Raw genomic sequence first — 25092 nt, 5'->3', positions numbered from 1 at the left:
CCTAAAGTGTCTTTTAACTTGATTATTGGGGCGGGGGGGAGGGGAACAAACATTTTCATATTAATCATATTTTACATGAAAATGAACACAGGCGTATCTGGAACTCAATACAAAGTTTGCATTAACTTTTAGAAGAGAGTTCCTACAACAGGCCATGCCCCTAGATACTCCGTCTCCTAAGGTGCACATTCCTTTTCTTTGTCCTTAACAAACATGTCACAAGAAAGTCTGAGAAGCCTGCTTTAGGGGAAAATGCCAAACACTGGAGCCTTCCCAGCTCTGTCTGACTCCTGGGGTGGCCAGCAATGAGCTGTATCATGTTAGTTATGTAATATATGTTATATATATTATTTATATGTTCTTTTATATAGGTTTATGTATATATTTTATATACTCATATGTTTACATATTATATGATCTATATTATATATACATGACACCTAACATGTAATATATGATATATACTATACATTAGATAGTATATTATATAATATAGATCATATAACATATAATATATCTCATGTAACATGTATCATATATATTGTTATAGTATGTTACACAATGTAGATCATATAACATATAATATAATATGTAATATGTAAACATATATCATATATATTGTTATAGCATAATGTTATATACTGTTACGTAACAATATCTATACATACACGTATTTTACACATACATATTAAGTCAGTCATGTCTCTAGGCCTTTTTCCTGATCTATAGCACAGAAATAAGAACTCATACTAGTTTTGATTAACAGGCTTCCCTGTACTCAGAGAGGAAGCAACTGAGGATCTCGAAGCCTGGAGGCAGAAAGGGATCTGCTGGGCAACAGGCCCCTCTAGCCGCCTGCTCAGGCATCTGGTCTACCCCACCAGTCAGGCTCAGGCCAGTCAGTGGCTGCCACCAAGCACAGCGCCCCAGCACGGGAACCAGAAAGAGGCCTTCTGGGGCTCAGGGTTGTTTTTGGAAGCATCTCTGTGGAGGAAGGCTCACGGACACCAGTCAACTCCACTCATGCTCTCTGTCTGTCCCAGCACGAAGCCTGAGCTGGGTAACAGCAATGCGGGACACTTCAAACAGACAGCTGGGCCAGCACTTAGGAAATCAGGCATTATTTTTAATAAAGTGCATGCATCTACCCTAGAGCCCAGAAATTCCACTCCTAGAAATATAACTAAAGAGAAATGAAAACATATGTCTCCACAGAAGACCTGCATGTAAATATTCACAGCAGCTTTTTTTTATAATTAGCTCCAAACTGGAGTCAACGCAATGTCCATTAGCAGCTGAGTAGATACACAAACTATGATACACCCCCAAAAATAGACTACCCAACAATAGAACAAAATAAACTAATCAGACACGCAACAATATGGAGAGATCTCAAAAATACTATGCTGAATGAAAGAAGCAATATGCAAAGGGGGACATCTTGTATGACTCTAGTTATAGGAAACAGCAAATAGATGAAAATAAGCTATCGTGATAAAAAGCACATAAGTAGATACCCAGGTTTGGAGGGTGGGTATGGAACACAAGGTCACACAGGAAACTTTCTGGCATAATGGGAATGCTTTCTATTTTGAAATTGGGGTGGTGTTAAGTACAGATACATACTTATTAAAATCCATCCACTATGCACTGAAAATGAGTGCATTCTATTATATGCAAATGACATCTCCATAAAGTAAGTAGAAAAAACTGAGAGACAGAAGGGGGAGGGGGAAGATGGAGGGGAGAGGTGGAGGAAGGGACAGCATGAGAAGGGGAGGGTCAGAGAGAGGATTCACAGGATGGAAGACAGGCTCCAGGCTCTGAGCTAGTAGTCAGCACAGAGCCTGATGCGGGGCTCGAACCCACGAACCTCGAGATCATGACTTGAGCCGAAGTCGGACATTTAACCAACTGAGCCACCCAGGCACCCCTGATTTTTGTTTCTAAAGGAGGGGAGGAGCCCTCCAACCTTCTGACACACGAAAGAGAGTGAAGACTTTGTGGACGATGAACGTGCCAAAGAGGACACAGTACAAACTGTTCACTAAAACAGACACAATGCCTGGGCCGATATTCAACTAGCATACAACACTCACGGTGGAGGTAGAGAAGAAACTAAACACAGGTTTGTCAGTTGGCAAGCAGCTGTTGGCCCGAGGGTCCGGTAGCCTCTCAGCACCCAGGACCCCTGCCCACCTCCCCCTGGCCCAGCAGCTCGAAGGCTGGGCAGCCAACACCTACTCTAGCCCGCAGTGGCTTCTGCACTGGTGGGCAGGTTGGTGCCTGGCCATACCGGATGGGGAAATATTTCGACTGCCCTCCTCCACCAGAGAAATATCAATTCGGGATAATCTACAAGCATACGGTGATTAAAAGAACATGCAATTTGTCAGAATGGAGTCACGTCAGTGGGGGGAAAAAAACCCTACAGAAGTGGGATGTGTTTAGTCATAGGCCGTGCAAAACTCTTCAGGGGCCTTTCCACTTGTCAGCGCTTTGACCCTAATTGCAGACTTGTATCTTGTTTCCAGATCAACATGGTAAATGTAGGGAAGGGGACGGGTCTTGGAAGAACAGAAAGAAAACCACATCTGGTGACAGGAGGCCAAGGATGAGATGTGGCAGCCCGAGAGGCCCTCAGAGAGAAACAGAGGCCCCCTCTTCTGTGGGGCCAACGGAACCCATCTTTCCACCCTATTAAATAAAGTGAGAAGAGAGAGAGCCCTGTTTGTCGGTCCTTATAACAAGTAGCCATTGAGGCTTAAGTATTGGGGGCGAGGACAGACGACAATGGTGTTCTGTCCAATATTTTCGGCAAGGATTAACTCTCCTTAACAGGTGTTTGGAGAGCCAACCCCAGCATCAATGCGCTTGTGCAGAACAGCACAAGAAAATAATTTCAGGTCTCAAATTTCTTTACGTGAAATAAGGATCCATTTAATGAGGACCATCTGACTCCAGAGGCTAGCCTTGCGTGAGCTTAGAGACTCACTGTGTCTTAATAATATAAATTTGAATCTTCAGGGCTTAAAAAAAGGGGAAAGAGGGCTGGGAGAAACTAAGGAATTGGCCAATAGAACTTCCGGTAGGAGAGGAAGACTTGTGTGGACCCTGATTTGAGAAGCTAGCCGTAAAACAGCATTCTACAACCCAAGAAACCTGAATGTGAAATGTGTGTTAGATAAAAGCAGGGAATGTTGTTAATTGTTATGGATCCAAGAGTGGCTTGGGGGCTCTTCAGAAAGGTAAGAAAGAAAGCAAAGGGAGGAAGGAAGAAAAAGAAAGAAGGAAAGAAGGAAATCACAGACGCTGCATGAATACATAAGTATTTTGGATGGTGTGACACTATTTGAAATTTCGCAGAAACATTAACAATCTGAAAACTGAAGTAGAAAAACAAGTTCATTTACAACAGCACCAAGAAGGATGAAGTACCTTGAAATAAACTTAAAAAGTGCAAAACTTGTCCTCTGAAAGCGAAGAAACACTGTTGAAAGAAATGAGCAAAGATATAAATAATGGAAAGACTTGTCCTGTGTCCTTGGGGCAGAAGGCTTCATATTGGTAAGGTGGAACGCTGCCCACATGGATGTATGGATTCAATACAGTTTCAACCGAAATTCCAGCTTCCTGTTTTGTAGAGACTGGCCAGCTGATCTTAAAATTCATATGGGAAGGCACCAGGAACAGTAAAAGCAATCTTTTTTATTTGCTTTTTTTATCTGAGAGAGAGCGCAAGCAGAGGATGGGTAGAGGGAGAGAGAGAAAGAGAACCTTCACGCTAAGCGTGGAGCCTAACATGGGGCTCCATCCCACAACCCTGGGATCATGACCTGAGCCGAAATGAAGAGTCAGACGCTCAACTGACTGAGCTACCCAGGCTCCCTGAGCAGTAGAAACATTCTTCAATAAGAACAGAGCTGGAAGACTTGTAATTCACGATTTGAAACTTACTACGAGGCTATAGTAATCAAGATGCGGTGGTAATGGCATAACCATGGGCAAATCGATCAATGGCATAGAACGGGGAATTGAGAAATAAACCTGCACAGGTATAGGTAATTGATTTTCAACAGGAGTGCTAAGGCCATTCAATGGGGAAAGAATCGTTTTTTCAACAAGTGGGCCTGAGACCACCATATAATCACATGCAAAGAAGCTGGATCTACCATATGCACAAATTAACTTGAAAAGGAGCTAAAAATAGAAAACCGTCAGAACAAAACACAGAAGCCAAATCTTGAGATCTTGCATTAGCAGATTTTGACAGTAGTATCTGAAATACGTGGGCTTGTGCCTCATTTCTGCCACTTTCCTCTTATGGCCAAGTGGGTGGCCCGATTTCCCTGAGCCTCACTGGGAAGGAAGATCCGATCCCCATCACAGGGTTGTTGGAAGAACTGTATGAGGCACCGCTCTCCCGACAGCTCCCAGAATGTGAACAATGTGAGTTCACTGTTGGGCACGTTCTTAGTACAAGAACATGTGAGCTACAGAGTGAAGCCTATCAGTGGATTTGGGTGTTCAAACCACGTCATCTCAAGATTGAAACAAGAACTTCCAATTTACAGAGCTGGGTTTGAATTGTCTGCAAAGGACCGTTTTCAGGTGATCTGTAGCACAGAACAGTTTTCAAGTCTGAAAGGCCCCAAGGGGCGCCTGGGTGGCTCAGTCAGTTAAGTGGCCAACTTTGGCTCAAGTCATGATCTCATGATTTGAGGGTTCGAGCCCCGCATCGGGCTCTGTGCTGACAGCTCAGAGCCTGGAGCCTGCTTCAGATTCTGTGTCTTCCTCTCTCTCTCTGCTTCTCCCCGACTCACACACTCTCTTCAAAAATAAACAAACATTTATGAAAAAATGTTTAAAGGTCCTAAGAGTGGCACGTGGGAATCCTCTGGGTCGAATTCCACATTAAGACATTGCTTCTGGAGCACTTAGTGTTTTAAATTTTTTGAGTTTAGATGCTTTTACATAGGTTACCTCACCTCAGTGAACCATACGACCCACAATTCCCTATCATGTAACCTCAAGCACCTCTCGCATGTTTATATCATTACCTCCTTCTTCATTTTTTTTAAATGTCTTATTTATTTTTGATACAGAGAGAGACAGAGCATGAGAGAGGGAGGGGCAGAGAGAGAAGGAGACACAGAACCGGAAGCAGGCTCCAGGCTCTGAGCTAGCTGTCAGCACAGAGCCCGACGCGGGGCTCGAACCCACCAACGTGAGATCTGACCTGAGCCGAAGTCGGAGACCCAACCGACTGAGCCACCCAGGCGCCCCTCATTACCTCCTTCTTGAAGGTGTTCACATTACTCAACTCTATCTCAAATACTGACAAATCTTTTTGTTAGTTAACTAACCTTCATCCTGCAAAGGTTTGAAGAGCTTCTCTTCTTCTAAAGGTTTTTCATTTTGGGGAAAGTTTTAAAAGTTTTTTTTTAATTAAAAAATATTTTTAAGAGAGAGAGAGAGCGCATGGGGGTGTGTGCACACAAGGGAGGGGCAGAGGGAAAGGGAGAGAGAGAATAGTAAGCAGGATCCGCACCTAGCACAGAGCTCAACATGGGGCTTGATCCCGTGACCTGATCTTGACCTGAGCCGACATCAAGAGCTGGACACTCAACTGACCCAGGCGTCCCCTAAATATTTTTTTAAATATATTCAATAACGTAAAATATAAAGTTCTAAAATATTTGAAAAGATAACATAGACCAGCGTTGCCTCAGCAGAAATGTAACAAGAAATGAGAGCCACGTGTACGGTTTTGAAGTTTCTAGTAGCCACATGAAAAACATAAAAAGAAACCATTGATTTTGATGACCCATTTCTTAGCCTAATATACCCAAAATATTATCAGCATGTAATCAATCGGTGTTAACGTGGGAGATGTTCTATCTTCTTCCCACCTAAGTCTTGAAATCTGATGTGTGTTCTATACTTATTTACAGCTCGGGTTGGAATGGCTACATCTCAAGGGTTCAGTAGCCACACGTGGCCCAGGGCTCCCTAACTGAGCAGACAGAGACACAACCAACAATAAATCATGCCGGAGGAGACCTTAAGGGGAGAAGTAGGTTATGCAGGAAGAGAATATCTACGTTGGGAAGTACTGAAGTGGCAGAATCTGGGGCGTCTGGCGGTGACAATGGTCACGCTGAAGCTTATGAGTGAAACTGAGATGGCGTTCTTGTAGGGCAGAGGGGGAGCGGAGGATACCCAGGACTCCTATTTCTGCTGTTGTTTCTACTTCTATCCCTCGTATTCCCCGTGTGCTGGGGAAGAGGTAGGGCAGGTTGGAAAAGAAGACAAACAGCAAAGAATAGAAGGCTGAAAGACCACCGTGTCTAATATTTATCTCTGCTTCAAGGGCAGACCCCAATGCCTCAGTGGCCCACAGGGTCTCCAGGCCAGGGGCTTGCCACTAGGGGACTTTTCCTGCCCTTCCTGACTGCCTCTCCAGCGTTTGAGGCACATTCTCGATCTCCAAGGAACAGGCCTTCTGCTCTTGCTATTCAAGGAATATTATGTTCTCCCAACTGTGATATTTTGGGCCTTTTTTGGCAGGAGGTGGGATGGGCAGGGGTGGAAATAACTCACGAATGTTCTCTGAACAAGGAACCAGCAAAGCGCAGGCATCTGGCTCTGGGATTTTGCTGGCTCCGGGGACGGCACCGTAAACCCACTAACACTAATTGCCTTCACGCCTGCTCCCATTTCTAGTGGAAATAAAATGCCTCTCTAGCTAATGGAAAATGAGACACCCATTGGCTGTTTACCAGGTTACGTAAGAGCGCTCTGTACTGCAGCCCCTGCCCCCAGCCCCCATCCTGAAACCCTCTGAAGGATTTGTTGTACAAGACTAAACGGGCTCCATGTATAAAGGGTAACAAGGATTAGATAGAATGCCTGCATTCCTGCTAGCGCTGTAGAACCCCTTAGTCCAAGACTAAACAGATGAAAGAGGAAGGCACAGAGAAGACAGAAAAGAGAAGGAATACTACTTGTTTTTTCCCCCAATGCATATATATTTAGTTTTTATTATTTTTAAAAAATTTTTTTAAGTTTATTTAATTTTGAGAGAGAGAGAGAGAGACAAGAGTGCAAACGGGAGGCAGCAGAGAGAGAGGGAGACACAGAATCTGAAGCAGGCTCTAGGCTCTGAGCTGTCAGCACAGAGCCCAGTGTGGGGCTCGAACTCACGGACAGCGAGATCATGACCTGAGACGAAGCTGGATGCTTAACCGACTGAGCCACTCAGATGCCCCTTTTGTTTTTTATTATTTAAATTTTTTTTTATGTTTTTATTTTCAAGAGAGAAAGGCTGAGAGTGAGCAGTGGAGGGGCAGAGAGAAAGGAAGACACAGAATTGGAAGCAGGCTCTAGACTCTGAGCTGTCAGCAGAGAGCTCAATCCAGGGCTCCAACCCACGAACCTTGGGATCATGACCTGAGCTGAAGTTGGATGCTTAACGGACTGAGCCACCCAGGTGCCCCTGTTTTCTATTGATTTTTGAGAGAAAGTGTGAGCAGGGAAGGGAGAGGGAGAGAAAGGGATGGAGGATCCAATGTGAGCTCTGTGCTGATAGCAGTGAGCCCAAATGTGGGGCTCAAATTCATGAACCTGAGCCAAAGTCAGACACTCAACCAACTGAGACCCAGGTGCCCCAATCCTACTTGTTTTTAATTCATGCTTCCAGGCATGTTTTAGGTCTCCTTACTTGACCTAAATACAAATATCTGAAGTTCAACTTCTGAATTCAGTTTGACTGCCAAAGAAAAGAAAATATAGGTCCAGCTGAAACTGGGGTTTAGGGAAATGGCTCTCCACCGCTGGGTCTAATACAGTTGTCCTTTAAAATGATTTACTGTTATAAGTCACTGGACAGCCTTGACAGTCCTGTTCCAGCTTGGCTGACTGCGTTTACCCATTAATTACACGATGTGGTCACGAGTACTTTATCTATCTCCCTACTGACCATTGGCAGGACTGCATCTTCAATATCACTTTATTTCCAGTGCCTAGTGGCAAATCATAACTCTAGAGGAGACCCCTAGCTGTCCCTCCTCACCCCCCAGTGCCCCAATTGTTGTAGTAACAGAACCATCCATTGTTAGCTGGGTACAGGGTCGGCAAGAATAAAAACTACATTTCCCAGTATCCTTTGCAGTTATGCATGGCCATATGAATAGGTTCCAGCCAATAGGGTATGAGTGGAAGTGTGATGTGTAAACTTCCCATGGTGCCATTCAACATTTCCTGTCTTTCTGTGTGGATCCTCATAAGGAGTGAGGCCACATAAGGCCATGTCAGCGAGGACAACATCCTAGGTGTAGTGGAACAACAAGACAGAGACCCCTGGATCCTAGATAACATGGAGCTGCCAGACTGCTTTTAGAGGGACTGGTCATGTGAGGCGGAAATCATTATTTTGGATCTGGGTTAGAGTAGCTTAAATTGTATGCTAAGGATTTATTCATTGAAGAGGAGAAAGGAAAACACCCATAAGAGAAATAAGAATTCCACCAGGAGGGTTATTTTGTAGGTCAACCTGAATGTACCACGAGTATCCAGACATCTACTCAAACATTACTCTAGATGGATCTGGGAGGGTGCTTCTGGATGAGATTAACATATGTTATTCAGATAACATCTATCTCAATTGGTAGACTAGGTAAAGCAGATTGCCCTCCCTGGTGAGGGTGGGCCTTATTTAATCAGTTGAAGACCTGAATTAAAAACCAAAGGACTGAGTGAGAGGGAACACCTCTTTTCCTGTCTTTGGACTTGAGCTGAAATATTGGCTCTTCTTGAGTCTCAAACATGCTGGCTTTGGTCTAGAACCTACACCACTGGCTCCCTGGCCCTCAGGCTTTTCAACTTGGACTAGAACCATACCATTTGCTCTACGGGGTTTCCACCATGCTGACTGCAGATCTTGGGACTTCTCAGCTCTCATAACCATGTGGCCCAATTCTTTTATTTCAAGCAACCATGGGTCTGGCTAAAAGCTAATGGTTCTGCTACTAGAGAGAAGGATGAGAACTGTCATTCGCCAGGACCCGTGCTGGGTGCTGGAGATGGTAACATGGGAGATGCAGGCTTGCCAATGGTCAGTGGAGAGATGGACAAGGGACTATGTAACTATGCCATCTGTGATAGCTCCCTCTCTTTCTCTCCCCCCTCTCTATCTATCTCTGTCTCTCCTATTGGCTCTGACTCTGTTTCTCTGGAGAATCTTGACTACTACACCCACTATTTGGTTTTCATTCTGGACAGCCAGCCTCCGGCTGACGAAGAATCTCACATCCCTAACCGCACTGTAGGCTCCCGGGCTGCAAAGTTCCATCTTCTTCATCACCTTCTTGGGTCTCCATCTCTCTCTATATGCTGTCTCCTCCTCCACGGCTGGATACAGAGCAGGGCCTCTTGACCAGATTGACTTAGACACTTGAGATAAAGATCATATGAAAAACAAAGCCCTTTGTCATGTCCCTTGGAATGCCTTTGAACCACTCGGTTACAGTGGCTGAAAACAGTTATCCAAGATGGCCAAGTCCAAAGGGCTTATCTTGGAATCAAAACCTTCAACACAGAGACTGGGTTTCTGTATAAACACTTTCTGCGTAGCTATGAAGTTCTATGCAGCAAACTTTGGGGGAAGTGAAGATGAAACAGGGCTCAGCGGATCAGTATTACAACAGGGTTTAGTCCGATGGTTTTGTCCTGAGTCGCTCTGTTTCATCAGGAGAGAAGTGCAAATGCAAACCCTCTGTTTAATGTAGACAGCGAGGCAATAAACAGAGTGACTCCAGCCCAAGCCAACTGCCTCCCTCCTCACATGCACCCAACGGACTCACCAAGATTGCCCAACCAAAGAGCGAAAGTTCGCCGAATATCTCTTCCTGGGTCACCAGCCAAAGGATGGGAGCACTTGGCTTTGCTCCTAGGAAAGCTGCGATCTGGCAAAGGTATGTGAGAAATGTGCCCTTCCCTTCTGACCGTTGCATTAGAGGGTGGCCGAGAGCCTTCAAAGTGGTTTGGTTTGTCCTCTGTGTGCAGTGTTTATGAGCAGACACATTCTCTGGCTCAGGAAATAGCTGCCTGTTCAGAACACAATTGACCGCGACCTTGGGCCCAGCTGTGGTAGGCAGAGGTTAACTTCCTTTCCCGCTTAGGGCAGGACCCGGTTCCAATTGTCTCGCTTTGCCTAATTAAATTTTCTGCACAATGTAGCAAGCGCCTTATCTTGGGCAGTGAGGCAAAAGCTTCCCTGTTCCTCCTTGTGGTTGGAAGTGGAAGTTTGATAAAGGGCACATTTTGCTTTTAAAAAACAAACAGAAAACAGCACTCACGGTGAGGGAGAAAGTGCTTCTTCTACTGGTGGCTGTTATTCTAGTAAAAATTTATACTCCCCTGTGAAAGCCTCCCCTGCCACGGGACCTGGCAAGGAGGAAAGATAAAGCAGGCACGGAGAGGAGCTCAGGTGAACGACTTAGGACCTGGAAGAAAGTAGGCCAGTGGGTTGAAATGAAATCCAGCCACGAGCAATGAAAAGGTCTAACAAATAGGAGATAATCTGATGCCAGCACAGTCCCTGGGCCATCCACCCCTCAAACGCTTCCCTGGCCAAGGCTACTCCCTACTCACCTGCTGAAGACAGCTCCGTAAAAGGAACAGAGGGGCTGATGTATTTGCCCACATATATATTCATTTATTTTGGAATTACTTCATTGCTTTTTGGAAGAAAGGATACAAGTTCCTTTTTTTTTTTTTAATTAAGAAACGCAGAAAAATCTGAAAAGGAAACTGGAACTCGGAAATCCCACAACCTGTCAAGAATCTATCCATAAGTTAGGTGACTGGAATCCAGTTTTCTCTGGATGCACGTAGATGTGGAGGAAGGCAGATTGAGCGGTAGAAATCGTATTAACGGGAGTATGCCACGCACTATCTTTAATAAAGAGGATTTCATGATGCAAAATGCAACAGAGAGAGAACAGAAATGGAATGAAGCCGAATCCACTGGCTTTCTGAAATAATACAGATTTCCAGCCTGGCAGGGCGGACGTCCAAGGCCAACTGAGGGAAATGGTATCAGAGAGGCAGATAACACGGGAAATAAAGCCCCAAGCCCTAAGTGGTGTGATGGCCTTCTCCTCCGCACTCTGGAGAGATGTCTCCCCCGGAGGGAAGAGGTCCCAGCCCCTCTAGACTCCGTCCTGGGAGTCCAGGGCCCAGGCTCTCACGGTGCGGCTGCCTCACCCGCTATCTGGATTGATTTTTGGACATTCTTAAGAAGGGACGGTCCACCGAGCACCGTGTGAATCCGGAGGCAACAATGAAGTGTGGAAAGAAGGGTGTTAATAGGAGAAAAGTGGGAAATGATTGGGAAGTTGAGAATTCACACTGGGGACTCGTAGGACAGGAGGATGGAGGTCTGGGAACCTGGGATCCAAGAAGAGAAAGGAAGAAAGAGCAAGGGAGGAAGAACCAAAGCCTGGCCGATACCCAGCCCCGCCTTCCACCCTCTGCCTCAGGTGACTAAGGCCAGGTAACGATTCACACAGCGGAGCAGTTTAACTGCCAGGAGACAGTGGGCACTGCTTTTGAAGTGACCATGACCTCCTACATCACCGCCTGGTGAAGCCTTCAGCTCTCCTGCAGCCAGAGCCCAGGGCTCTATGAATGGCTGAGTGTGTATACAGTCCTGTAGGCTTGCTGTCACCGTCTCACAGTGCTGACGGAAGGAGGCGGGGCTGGGGGGAGGAAAGGAAGGAAGCAAGGAGCAGCAGAAGGAAGGCTCCAGGCAAAATAACACCTTGGGTCAGAGAAGGCAGCTGTGAAAACAGCAGGCTCCAGCCCTGAGGACCAAACCCAGGGCTGCAGGCTGGCCTGGCCTTGTCTATTACCCAGCCAGGCCCCGCCCAGACATCAGTGTCCCTCTGCCCACAGTTGTAACTAGCAGCCTGCTCACAGGCAATGACAGTGTCACTGGAGAATGTTCTTCCCCATAGGTGAAGGCCTGTCATAGGCCGTGAGGGGCACTAGGCAGGATACCCCAGTGTTTCCTTCTCTTTGATGAACTGGGATTAGGGCTCTCCCCAGCCTGCCCGGTGACATCCCTTCCGGTGAGAAACGGGGACCAGGCCTCTGCTTCTGCGTGCAGAGACTCCACACACAGGCTTCGGCATCAGGCTGACCAGTGTCCATGCTGTAGCTGTTGGAGTCAACGTGCTTTGGTTCCTTGTGCCTCTGTTTCCTCGTCTGTGAGGTGAGGGGTCTACCAGTAGCCACCTTAGAGCTACTGCAGAGGACACAGTGTGCACGAAGTGTCAAAAACAATTCCAATATGCGGTAAGGCCACCCTGACCATTACTATCAGTGCCCAAGTGTTACGGGCTAAATTGTATCCTCCCAAATTCATGTTTTGTGTTCCTAAGCCTAGGACCTTAGAATATGATTATATTTGGAGCTAAGGTCTTTGTTATTCTTTTAATGTGTATTTATTGTTTTTGAGAGAGATAAAGAGCACAAGTGAGGGAGGGACAGAGAACGAGAGGGAGGCAGAGTATCCAAAGCAGGCTCTGAGCTGCCACCACAGATGCAGGGCTTGAACTCACGAACTGCAAGATCATGACATGTGCCAAAGTTGGATGCTCAGCTGAGTGAGAGAAGGTCTTTAAAGAGGGAATTAAGGTAAAGGAAGTCATTGGGGTCCTAACCCAATATGACGAGTGTCCTTATAAGAAGAGACTAGGGCATAGACACCCATTGAGGGAAGAGCCTGTGAGGACCCAGGGAGAACATGGCCACCTACAAGCCAAGGAAAGAGAGGCCTCAGGAGAACCCAGCCCTGCTGACACCTTGACCTTGGACTTCCGGCCTCCAGAGCAGGAGCACATACACCCTGCTGTTTAACCCCCTCTCCCCGCACAGTGTTTGGTCCCCTGTGATGGCCGCCTGCACAGACTGATGTGTGCCAAGGTTGCCTGTTATTTTTAGCAGAGCTGATGCCTGTCCGGTATGAAGCAGTGTTGAGGCGGATCCAGCGTCGCATCCGAGTGGTGATAACGGCTCTAAAATATTTCAAGTACGTTCAGCGTCCGCCCCGCTTCCCACTTGCTGGGCTTGGATGGTGAGGGAATCAGCCTTTGGCTGTAGAAATCAGCGAGAACGCGTTGCTGCTTGCTGCCCCCCTCCTGGGCTCGGAGCTCCGTGTCCTCTGAGCATCGCCCCTCCTTTCTCTGAAGCATGCACCAAGTGACAGCATGCCTCTCCAAAGGGGGCTCCTCGGAGCACAGCCACGACTAGACCCTCCGGTGAGAAGCCTCCAGGGACGCCGTCTGCTCAGAGAGTGTGTGCGTCTGAGGGCTGGGACAAGGGTGCCGCAACAGCAAGCACACTGGCACGCTGCGTGGCACCAATCAGTCTGCCAAGCCGTCTCAGGGGCATCCCGTGTGCACTCAAGGAGCCCAAAGAAACCTCACCTGCAGAAGAAGTTGCACCAGAGTGCCAGGTACCCCCACCCACCTTGGCTCCGTCATGGAGTCAGCCATTCTCAACACGTTCCCCCAGAATGTCTGCACCCAATGCCACGTGCCACTTTTATGTGACATCCTCTTTTTATTAAAAAATTGTTTAATGTTTATTTTTGAGACAGACAGAGCGCAAGCAGGGAAGGGTCAGAGAGAGAGGGAGACACTGATTCCGAAACAGGCTCCAGGCTCTGAGCTGTCAGCACAGAGCCCAACGTGGGGCTCGAGCCCACAAGCCACAAGATTGGGACCTGAGGTGATGTTGGACGCATAACCGACTGAGCCGCCCAGGCGCCCAGTACCATTCTCTGGTTTGTAAGGTTGGCAGCCACACAACTTGGTGGAATATTTGCCCATGGTGCCCTGACCCTTTCACGCCCTCTTGGGGAGCAGGAAAAAGAAACAGAAGTGACCTATCAGACTTAAACATCTGCCTGGGTTCAGGCACCAGAGGGTTGGGTCACCCACTGGCCACAGGCTGTTAAGCTTGGCACTGGCCTCCATTCCCGCCCCTGCCACCAAGGCATATGTGAGCGCGGCCACAGTTGGCATGCGTGACACGCAATAAGTATGCATGCCTCATCCAAAGACAGTACAAAATAGAGGTCTGATCCAAGAATAACCAATAAAATCCTTTCTAATGGAAGGTAACCACTGTGGCATCCCTCCAGAATGGCACGGTGCTCCCAGATGGCTACGATTTAGCTCTTTACTCTCCTCATCTAAGGTAAGCCGAGGGTGAGGCAAGCTGAAAAGAATGAGCATTCTTTGACCAAAATGGGAGGGGAGGGAAAAAAACCCAAAACCAACAACCCCCCCCCCCCCGAAGCACGTCTTGCCCCTTGCCTCCACGGCTGCACCAGCTACCACTCCCTTGCTCCTCGGTGGCCCGAGCTCCTTCTCAAACAAGAATGCGTGCGAGTCAACCTACACCAAAGCGGACACAGCCCAGCGGATCAGACTCCAAAGCCCTGCCAAGCAAACCGGGTTCACTCCCAGAGCTCATTTTGGATCTCTCTTCTGAACAGATTCCTGAAAATCGCAGTCACCTCACGAATTACACAGCACAAAATACCCACCCTAGGGGCACCCAGGTGGCTCAGTTTGTTGAGCGTCCGACTTCAGCTCAGGTCATGATCTTGAGGTTCGTGAGTTTGGGCCCCGTGTCGGGGCTCTCTGTTCTCAGCACAGAGCCCGCTTTGGATCCTCTGTCCCCCTCTCTCTGTGCCCCTCCCCCCTCATGTTCTCTCTCTCAAAAATAAACATTAAAAAAAATGTTAAAAACCCACTCTGTATAGAGGCCAATATAAAATGCATAAGAAGGTCATGTCCCTGACAGCTCTTCCAAAATTCGGGTTCTAGGAGTCTATAGATGATGTTCTCATCTCCCTTACAGATAAGAGCTCAAATAGCAGCTCAGTGAAAGTCTCATCCATCTATAGACGGCTGTCACTCACAAGGAGGCTTGTCTGTCCCCCAGTCAGGCTAAGGGGCACTAAACCACATCTAAGCCCCCATTAACATGCCAAGTACTCTGGGGAAACTGGAGAAAAACCAAGCATGGGCCCTTTTCCGTAGCATCTTGCAATCTGGAGGGAAGAAAAGATGTGCATATTTGGAAATGACTCGAGATGGCAGTACGGTCCCACTGGATGGAGTGCCAGATTGTGTGACGCAGACCTGTGAGTGCTAGAAGAATCTGGAGAGGGCCAGAGTCAGCCAGCCCCACTGCAAACCCGTCAACTGAACGAAACTGACTCAAGAGGCTGAGAGCTGAGCTGTTTGTCTTAAAGAGAAAGTACGATGCGTTTGGTAGCTCAGGGTGACCATGGCTCACGCGGGAGGGACACACGGCCTGGCGTAGGGCTGGAGAGAGCAGGTCAGAGAGTCACTCAATGTGGGTTCAGTTCCTGGCTGTCCACATGCTGGGTGTGTAGCCCTGGGCCCCTCACATGATCTCTCTGTGCCTCCATGGCTCCATCCGTAGAATGGAGACCGGTAAAGAGTGCTGACATCATTGGGGCTGTTGGGGAAACGTTCCGGTATGGGGCGTATTAATATGCTTCATAAACGTTAGTGGTTATCATCATGGGCCTGGACTTCTAAAGGGGTTAACAGCAGGCATCAGGATATTCAGTCTAAGTCAAAGGACATAATATATAAGCAGAACATAATTTTTTTAAATCTTTATTTTTGATAGAGACAGAGACAGAGTGTGAGCAGGGCTGGAGCAGAGAGAGAGGGAGACGCTGAATCCGAAACAGGCTCCAGGCTTTGACTGTCAGCACAGAGCCTGATGCAAGACAAACCATGAGATCATGACCTAAGCCGAGGCCAGATGCTTAACCGACTGAGCCGCCCAGACCCCCCCAAACAGAACATAATTTTAAACAGGATTTTCTTGGGTGAGGGTTGGGGAGGCCCTAGATTCCCGGGAATATGGCGTCCGTCAAACATGGCATCAGTCAGAAGAGGCTGTTACTCAAAGTAAAGGCTGTTGTAGCTCCAGCTGATGCAGCGGCCGAAACAGAACTGGGCTGCTGGTCCTGCTGGTGATCAGCGGCCACAGGGCCCAAGCTGGGAGTAGAGGTCCGCAGGCTCTCTGCTGGAAGGGCTCCCCCTGCACTGCCTACATTCAGATCCCCCCTCTTTGGTGAGAACACTTAAAATATGCCTCAGAGGCTAGACCCAACCGACAAGGTCTTCTCATGTCCTGGTAAAGTCGGTCCCCTCCCCTCTTCCACCTTTCACAGAACTTGAACATATGGGTCTCCTCATAGGATGGTTCCAGACCATGCTTGACTATGAAAAACATGCCGAGCCAGTTTGTCCTGCCCTTCCATCCATCGAGCCCCTTCAGCACTAACACTCCCTCTGAGAGGGGGCATTGTCCTCAAGGAAACAGAAGCGGTATCGCTGAGTCACCCCACTTCCTCCACCCACCTAGCCTTGGCCACTCGAGCTTTGAGCACAAAACAGAGTTCTTTTTTTTAGTGTTATTTTTGAGAAAGAGAGAAAGAGAGAGAAACAGTACAAGTAGGGTTGGGGAGAGAGAGAGGAAGACACAGAATCCGAAGCAGGCTCCGGGCTCCGAGCTGTCAGCACAGATCCTGATGCGGGGCTCGAACCTATGAGATGTGAAATCATGACCTGAGCCAAAGTCGGACGCTTAACCGACTGAGCCACCCCGGTGCCCCAAAACAGAGTTCTCAGGAGGTGGATGCTATCGGGCAGGTAGCTGCCAACCTCCGGATGCCTTCCCACCCTCCATCTTTCCTAAAGGCAAGACATCTGTCCATATCTTGGATCTGATGGGGGTGTGGCCTAACCTCCACATGGCTTCAAGTTACAGACAGAGCCTCTGGGGTTCTGGATTCAATAGCGGGAGAAGCTGACCACTGGATGGCTCGCTTCCTCATCACGTAAATATCTGTTCTGAGCTATGGAAATGGCTAAATGAGATAAAGAACACAGAGAACATAGATTAGAGTTTTGGCACATGCTGGCCATTCGCCTAACTAATCGTTAGCATTCTTATCTGTGTGGCTACAATGACCAGTATCCAGTTTTCTATTCATTCACTCGACAAACACTGACTACGTTTTTCTAGCATCAAGCACGTACCAGGCACACACAGTGGTAAAAGACAGACATGGTCCTCAGTCCTCATGAAATTTTGGGTCTACTGGGCAAGGGGCTGGGGCCATAGGCCCTGGAAGGGAGTTTAATTTTTTTGCCTTAACAGGAGTCTCAGAACACTTTTCATCAAAAGTGGTATGTCATATAGATGCATCACGCTTCTTCGATTATCCACAATTGACATTTTATGTCTGTCCTACATTGAGCACTCACCACATGGCAGGATCTGTACTAAGAATTTTACCTGTGTTATCCAGCCACAGTGACCCACAATGGGAGCTGGGCTGATGGCAGTGGGGACAAAGAGGAGTGGTCAGATCCGAGAAGGACACGCTGATAGAATGAAGGGGACCCAGGGTGGAAACCAGCACAGACACTGCCGCTGGCCCCTCACACCTCCCCGCTATCCTCATCATCACCCCGGGTCACAAGTCATCATCCACACCAAGGACCAGATTAAATCAACTTGTCAACTTCCTTACAAAGCACCTACTATACGCATTGCGCTCTGAAAGACCGTCTGTTCCCTAACAAGCACGGGCTAGGTTTCTCTGTGCCCCAGAGCATTCCAGGAACCCATGCTTGGGTGCTCTGCCTTTACCCACTTCCAAAAACCGAGTTAGAAATAGTTTCCAGAAGAACCTCACAATTGCTGAATGGTCCCACATGATTTAAGTTCGCCCCAAGGACAGAGGGGAAGAATTAGGTTATAGACGTTAAGTACCAGTACTGGTAACTGACCCAGAGGTGCTGCTGGTACAGATGGGCATCACCAAGCATGGAGGGCTTTTTACTGGGTCGTGCAGTCTGCCACACACAAAGACCCAGAACAAGGTCAGGCTCAGAGCAGCCACCAAGCCCTGAGCCTGGGGACAGCATCTCATAAACGCGGCAGGGGATGCATCGCTAGAATATGGGTTCTTTCAGCCACAGCAGGAGTGATGCCATCAGTTGCCACATCATCACTGACACACTAACGCAGGCTTGCACTGGGACCTGCTGGGAAACCATTAAGTCCAGCCCTCAGTGTAGAGCACACACTCGTGTTGGTAAGAACATTCCAGAAAACACAGGCTGCTTTCATCAACGTCAGGATGAATTGCACAAGAGGTACCAGGCACACTGAAAAAACGGAAACAAGGTCAGAGGGAAAAGGGGCTTTCTAAAGGTGAGTGCCTTCGGGTTCCCTCCTCTCCCACTTGGAAGAATGTGTTAACTTGTAGGTGAGAAGCCCCAGTCCTGGCTTACGCCTGTCATTTTTGGAAGCCAGCGTTCCCTTACTCCAAACCTTATACTAAAGCCACTGCGGGGGATGGGCAAGACAAGACACCAAAATATCTAAATAAATCAAAATAAAGAATGGACATCCCCCTGCCCACAAAGAACCCGGAACAGAAAGGAACAGCCATGTCTTGAATGGGTAACTGTCCCACCCTGCTTACTGTCACTCCCCTGACATGCAAAAATCCAACCAAGACACACAGCCTGGGTGACGCACGGCTGATGAGACACGGTCCTTTGGCTCAATGTGAGGCTGTTGGGGATGATTCTCTAGGCATTCGAGAAGTTTTATTGTCTTCTCCCACCCTTCAAGTCATGGAGCTTCTCAGATCTTGAAAATAATGAGTACGAACGCCCTAACGGGTGGCTCAGAGAAGCTTGTCCCAAGTTCAGACCTGGGCTGCTGCTTGCAGGCATCTCTCTCCTGGAAGCCCAGGAAATCGGCCTGATCAGTCATCTCTCCTCTATTTCTTCTTATGTTCTTATGTAGGGGTATAGGATGCAAAAGTGGAAGAGAATCTTGGAAGTCAAGCTGTCTAGGACTTGAGTTAAAGCTTAAGAAGTAGTTGTGGCACCTGGGGGCTCAGTCAGTTGAGCATCTGTCCAACTTCGGCTCAGGTCATGATCTCATAGTTCGTGGGTTCGAGCCCCGCATCGGGCTCTGTGCTGACAGCTAGCTCTGAGCCTGGAGCCTGCTTCGGGTTCTGTGTCTCCCTCTCTCTCTGCCCCTCCCCTGTTCATGCTCTATCTCTCTCAAAAATAAGATGTTAAAAAAAAGAAAAGAAAAGAATAAGTCCCAACATCTGACACAGGTGAGATGGAAACAAAGGTCTCCTCAGCACTGGTCAAACAAGCGTCTTCCTGTTATACTGGGAAATGTTTCTCAGCCCCTTCTGCTGATATTATTAATAATACAAAGCCCCAGAAGGAAGCCAAATAGACAGAGAAGCCAACAGATGCTTAAAATGCATCCTTATCAACAGTAGCCAAATTATGAAAAGAGCCCAAATGTCCATTGACTGACGAATGGATAAAGATGTGGTATATATATATATATATATATATATATATACAGTGGAATGTTACTTGGTGATGAAAAAGAATGAACTCTTGCCATTGGCAACAACATGGATGAAACTAGAAGGTATGTATTATGCTAAGCGAAGGAAGTCAGTGAGAGGAAGACAAATATCAAATGATTGCACTCACATATGGAATTTAAGAAACCCTACAGATGAATAAAAGGGAAGGAAAGCAAAAAATAATAATAATAAGATAAAAGCAGAGGGAGTAAAACCATAAGAGACTCTTAAATACAGAAATCAAACTGAGCATTGGTGGAGGGCTGGTGGGTGGTGGGACGGGCCAAAGGGGTGATGGGCATTAAAGAGGGCACTTGTTGGGATGAACACCAGGTGTCATATGTAAGTGATGGATCACTAAATTATACTCCTGAAATCATTATTACAGTGTCTAGTAACTCACTTGGATTGACATTTTAAAAAGTTAAAACAAAACGAAAACAAAATGCATCCTAATGACTTCAGCATTTTGTCGTTGGGGAGCTGCAGCAGGTGGTTCCTGATTTTGTGTTTGTTCTTCCTTAATTTCCCATCCAGCAGGGCTCAGCATAGGACGAAGGGGGAAAGATGGCTCTTGCTCAAGGCCAGGCTGCCATATTGGATTTCTCCTGCATTTCCAGCTGAAGAAAGAATGCAGAAAAAGAAAGATTTGTGCCAATCAAAGGGGTGAATGTCTTTCCAAAAAAGATGGATGTGACTGGAAAGTGGAGATCAAGATTCCAAAGAAGGAAATAGACTTTTTAAAAAAGCTCTTACTAAAAAAATAATAATAAGTAAATAAAAAATAAAAAAGCTCTTACTTTTCCCTGTTGGGGGGAAGGATGCCAGAGAGCTGCTCAGGATTCCACTGGCCACGGCTCTCCTCCCAAGGGACCAAGTGAAGGCAAATGACATCTGACCTCCCTACAGCATATGATACCAAATGGTCCACTCCTGTCCTCTCCACAGCTGTCACCTTCCTCTCCCACCCAGACTCTGTCAGCAGCTGCCAACCTCCTTGCCACACCCCTGCTGAGAGCTAAACTGGAGCAGGAGCCAGCCTCTTAAAATGGGACATGAGGGGCACCTGGGTGGCTGTGTCAGTTGAGTGTCTCTTGGTTTTGGCTCAGGTCATGGTTCCACAGTTCATGAGACTGAGCCCCGTGTTGGGTCCAAGCTGTCAGCACAGAGCGTTGCTTGGGATTCTCCCCCACTCTCAAAATTAATAAACAAACACAAAGGAAAAACCAAAAGTGAAACATCAGATCACACTGCCCTCCCGTTGGCCACCCTCCAATGGCTTGGCATCCTGAACAGAAAAGCCCTGAGTTCTTACTGTGGCTTACTGAGCAGTCCTGGATCTGCCCCTCCTTCTTACATAGCTCCACACCACCACACCTCTGCCTTCTCCCCGTCACTTGCTCCCTTCCAGCCCACTGGCCTCCTCTTGGTCGGGAACATGCCAACACATTCCCCTTGCTGTGGCTTCCACCTCCAACATCCACCCTGGGACTGTCCCCAGACATTCACACTTCTTGCTCCCTCGCTTCCTTCCATTCTCTGCTCGGCTGTCAGAGAGCCCTCTGATGACCCCAGGGAGCCGGCACCCCTCCCCCATCAGTCTTGGTCTTCCCCCTGCTCATCATCCCCTAGGGTTGTGTAACCTCCGTGCAGACAGCACTTGGTCCTCTTGCTACCCTGTCCCCAATGACAATGGCCAGGACACAGAAGGCATCCAATACATCCTTGCTGGCTTGTGTGGAACTGAACCCATGCCTTTAAACCTGGTCTGGAAGAAGAAAACTTGATTTCCACAGGAAAACCCAAGGTCAGTGGGCCCCCCTGGTGTCTCTGTATTCACAGACTTGTTTCCAAATATATATTCTCCCATTTGTCCACGTTAGCCCTGTTTTTAAAGGGTGACACACAAGCCTCCGAACATGCCACACGGAGCCGGGCGGGGAGACCCAGGGAGAGGGGGCAGCAGTGGACTCCTCAAAGGGAGCGGGTCTCCTCCTACTCAGAGCCCAAGCGCGGCCCTGACTCTCAGGGGAAGACCCCCTCCCATTCTGAGAGACAGCTAACTCCGTAGTGGAATGCTAAGGAAGCTAAGAGTGGAAGAGAAGCATGGGGCAAAGATTAAAAAGTGTCATACGTCGGGGCGCCTGGTGGCTCAGTCCGTTGAGTGGCTGACTTCAGCTCAGGTCATGATCTCACAGTTGGTGAGTTCGAGCCCCGCATCAGGCTTGTGCTGACAGCTCAGAGCCTGGAGCCTGCTTCAGATTCTGTGTCTCCCTCTCTCTCTGCCCCTCCCCCACTCATGCTCACTGAAACTCTCTCTCTCTTAAAAATAAACAAACATTAAAAAAAAAAAAAACTATCATACACCAAGATGGCCTCCAGAACTCTCCCAAACACAGCCCAACTCCGTGGGAATAAAGGCAGTTTTTCCCTTCCAACCTCGCGTCGTACAGAGACCCAGGAGAGGACCTGCCGTCCTTTCTTTCAAGCTCTAGAATCAAGCAGGCAGTCCTCTTCACTCTCTGCACTTCTCGTTAGGCAGGCACATTCTCCTTCCTGCGGGAGGAGCACCGGCTCTAAAGCCAACCTGCATGCCACACATGCCAAGTGTGGTTTTTTTTAAGTCCATGCCCAGTAATTGTGCTTCGAGAAATCCAAACAGGATGTCATAAATCAGGCAAAAAGTTATATCCCAAGATAGTCATTGAAGCACATTTATAATAGGAAAAAAGCTGGCAGCAACCTAAACATTGAAACCTAAGAATTATTTTGTGCGTAAAATTCCTAGCCCAGGGCCTGGCACACAGTGAGCATTCAATAAGGGGTCGATAAAAAAATCTGTGTTGCTAATGATTACAGAAAGTGTGGTAGCTATATGATGAATCATTTCTTAAGCTTCCCCCTCCCCCCATTGGTGTGGCCACATGCATATCAAAATCTGAGCAGAAGAAATACCTGAGGAATCACCTTGCAGCGGGAGACTGGATATTGGCCTGTATTGTCAGAAAAGCCCCACCAGTCTTGTTCGACCAGCCCCCACCCCTGAATTGACCCATGCCACCCCCGACACCTGTTCTCTCCTCCCAAACTGCTGCTTTCTTCATCTTTATTAGTCTTTCCTCTCAGAGGCAGCGGAGAAAAACATCATTGTGTAATCCAATCAGCATCTTTTGCGTCTCTCGCTTTCGGGGGCTTGACTAGGGTGAACGCCACGGGCGCCGCACGCCCCTCCTGCCCAAGGCACGTCTCTAGAAGACCACAGAAGGGTTTGCTGCGCAGCCTGGCCTTCCTTGGGGCCGTCCGTCAAACAGACACAGCAACTGGGAGGCACCCAGGGGCGAAATCTGAACTTTCGAGCTGCAGCTCCTTTGAGGAGAAATACATCCGAGGGCTACAGGGAATGGTTTGGGTCCCTCCCCTTCTGCACTTCTGTGCGCAGGTGCAGACACGGTCGCACGCACAGACTGCTCACATCCACATCCACGCTAACCACATCCACAAACACACACGTGAATACCCAGTGCACAAATACGCACATGCACACAAATACACAATCCACGGGATTCTCCAGGGAGGGCTGAAATTCAACCCTAGTGTTCTAGTGACAACAAAGAGAACCGGAAGTTTTAGGGTTTATGATGCCGTGAAACCCCCATGTGGTAGGTATGGTACCCTGGTGCGGGTGGAAGACACTGGAGAGACGGGCCATCCTGCAAAGAAGGGCACTGAGCTTCGTCAAGGGATGCTGGGTGTCCCCAAGATGCTGCGGCACAGAGCCTCTCCCTCCCCAGAAAGCCCCTCCCTCCACCCCCCACTAACCACGATTTAGTCTCACTAACACCCCCACCGGACAGGTGCAGAAGCTCCCAGAAGAACGGAGATGCCCAGGGCAAGTGACCCCTTTGCAAGTGAGTCACTCACTGTTTCAGGCAGAGCCGAAGAAGGGAGAGAAAGGAAAAAGAAATCCACATTCCTTTTGATTCAGATAATTTCCATTTTTAGTAGGGGGCACACCGGTCCCCCAAGTCCCAGTGGGCTGGGTCCTTTGTTTACACAATCAGCTTTCCTGAAAGTTGCTGGGGAGCCAGAAGGCCAGGATCCTTCACTGGAATCTTCCCTTAGGGAAAAGCAGGAGGCTCCAGGGCGGGAACACCTCACCCTGGTTTGAGAATTCTGGAAAGCCAGTTAGCAGAGTAGACTATGGATACAGATCACCAGCGATTTCACCCCAGGAAGTATTCTAAATCCACCTTGCTTTCTCTTCTAAGTTTCTAAGTTTTATTTATTTAAGTAATCTCTGCACCCATATGGGGCTTAAACTCATGACCCGAGATTAAGCATCATTGCATACTCTTCTGACTGAGCCTGCCAGGTGCCCCCCCCACCACACCCCCTTGCTTTCATGGGCAATTTCTTCAACACTGGATGCTGCTGGACATACAGAGTTTTCCAGGATGGAAAGCACGTGTGGGAATGAACGCGGCGCCCACAAAGTGCCGCACCCCATGCAGATGGTTCACTCAGAACATTCTTGCAAACCACCCGGCTGAAAGTCTGCTTCACTTTTTTTTCATTTATTGAGCACCTGCTATGCGCGAAGCACTCTAGAACGGTCACATCGCCCTGACACTACAGTGAAGCAGAACAGGACGGTATCTCTTATGTGGTTGTTGTGATGAGCCTGACCACGGAGAAGCATTTTCAGAAAACACAGGAAGCTGGAAACAGCCCCGGTGTGGTTCTCGGGGTAGCAGAGGCCCCCAGCACGCTGAGTTTTCCCAGTCTGACTCAGTTGTCTGGAAATTACATTCTCAAGGTCATGCAGAGCCTGCCAGAACCCAGGGCCACGTGCCTCATATCCACATCAAGCCCTCAAAGAGGGATGAGGGTGCAGGATGGCTGGCCTTTTCAGAAAATCCAGAAACTGCAAAAATCCAAATGGACAAAAGGAGAGACCCAAGGGACATCACAGAGGTGAGCAAACTGTGAAGGGTTCAAAACATGATTCTTTTTAAAAGTACGGCTGGCAGCAATCTTCCCTGACGCTTCTGGGACATGCAATGTACCCAAGTCCGACGTGCCCACGTTTCACAAATGCCCAATTGCATTGGGTCACGAAGGAAAGTTTATGCCACCACCTGCTACACTGGGACATCTGTGCACATCTGGGAGGTCAGGGGGCCCCACTGGGCACCTCTCCATCATTAGCGTGCCCCAGGACACCAGACAGAGCCTCGTGACCCTGAGGCCACCAAGCACAGGACGGGACTATGAAACTTTGAGGTCAATTTTGCCAAAAGAGAAAAATGACCAGTGCCTGATGGCAAGCTACACTGCTGACTGCTCCCGTTGCCAGCGGCTCATAGCCAGGCAGAGCTCTGAGTCCCAACAGCACACCCAGGCCACCAACACAGTCCATATTCGAAGACACGAAGGCCTGGGTGCCCGTGGATGGAAAAGTCCAGGTGGGGATCAGTTATTTTTTCCTCCCAAACATCTTTGAACTCCACACTCCCTTTCCTTCGTGGCATTAGAAAATAAAGGCCGGC

The 25092-nt window shown here is 48.2% G+C and overlaps 1 protein-coding gene across 2 annotated transcripts in view; it reads right to left on the bottom strand.

Annotated features, from left to right (window-relative positions):
• The window catches only part of GFOD1 (glucose-fructose oxidoreductase domain containing 1), a 109914-nt gene that overhangs the window by 32195 nt on the left and 52627 nt on the right, over positions 1 to 25092 (bottom strand). Inside the window, exon 1 of one of the 2 annotated variants that reach the window (XM_029944530.1) lies at positions 9864 to 9903. The exons of the other annotated variant lie outside the window; for it this stretch is intronic. The gene's annotated coding sequence lies outside the window, so the exon portion shown is untranslated. Of the gene's footprint in view, positions 1 to 9863; positions 9904 to 25092 lie in introns of those variants that run through there. 2 annotated transcript variants of the gene reach the window in all.

The sequence above is a fragment of the Suricata suricatta genome, chromosome 7 (genome assembly GCF_006229205.1).
Source record: "Suricata suricatta isolate VVHF042 chromosome 7, meerkat_22Aug2017_6uvM2_HiC, whole genome shotgun sequence".
In the NCBI taxonomy this organism is placed as follows: Eukaryota; Metazoa; Chordata; class Mammalia; order Carnivora; family Herpestidae; genus Suricata; species Suricata suricatta.
The sequence above is the reverse complement of the archived record's forward strand: the minus strand, read 5'-3'. Positions and strand labels throughout refer to the sequence as shown.